This window comes from Meleagris gallopavo, chromosome 1 (assembly GCF_000146605.3).
Source record: "Meleagris gallopavo isolate NT-WF06-2002-E0010 breed Aviagen turkey brand Nicholas breeding stock chromosome 1, Turkey_5.1, whole genome shotgun sequence".
Taxonomy (NCBI): Eukaryota; Metazoa; Chordata; class Aves; order Galliformes; family Phasianidae; genus Meleagris; species Meleagris gallopavo.
In genome coordinates, this window is record NC_015011.2 from 190,566,974 (window position 1) to 190,567,643 (window position 670).

Here is a 670-nt window from a genome sequence, read left to right on the forward strand (position 1 = left end):
GAGACCAGATGGAGAGCTGAGGACAGGCGTGTGTCCTGCTCTGGTTCCATCTTGGTGCGGATGCCCATCTGCAAGGCAGAGGGAAGGGAAGGAAGGAAGAAGGGAGCAGCTTCCTGCCCTGCTGCCCTGTGCTGCCCTCCCCTGCACAGCCCTGCTCACCGGGTTGCTGCTCTGAAAATGGTTTCCTTGGCCATTTGGGGCTCACTGTGTCAGCACTGCCATGTTGACACGGCCACTGCAATCAAATGGTGTGGTGCCAGCACCTGTAGCGGTGTCAGGACTCAGCAAAGCAGCACCAGAAGTTGGGGTGAGGGCAGGGGGATTTTTGGAAGCTTCCCTGATCCTGTAGGAGCACGACAGGCTCCAGTTTGGAGCTGACTTATCTTTTCTGATGGACACCCTTTTGGTGGGCTGAGCTGAGGCCGTTTTCATCATCTGGAGCCATTGGTGTTGGGCTGTCCATCTGCAAGGCAGAGGGGAAGGATGCGAAGAGGAGCAGCCTCCTGCCCTGCTGCCCTGTGCTGCCCTCCCCTGCACAGCCCTGCTCACCGGGTTGCTGTCCCCAGGGCTGTGTGGAAAGGGCCACTGCAATCAGCAGGTCCGGTGCCAGCACCTGCAGTGGGGTCAGGGCTCAGCAAAGCAGCAGCAAATGTTGGGGCAGGGCCAGGGG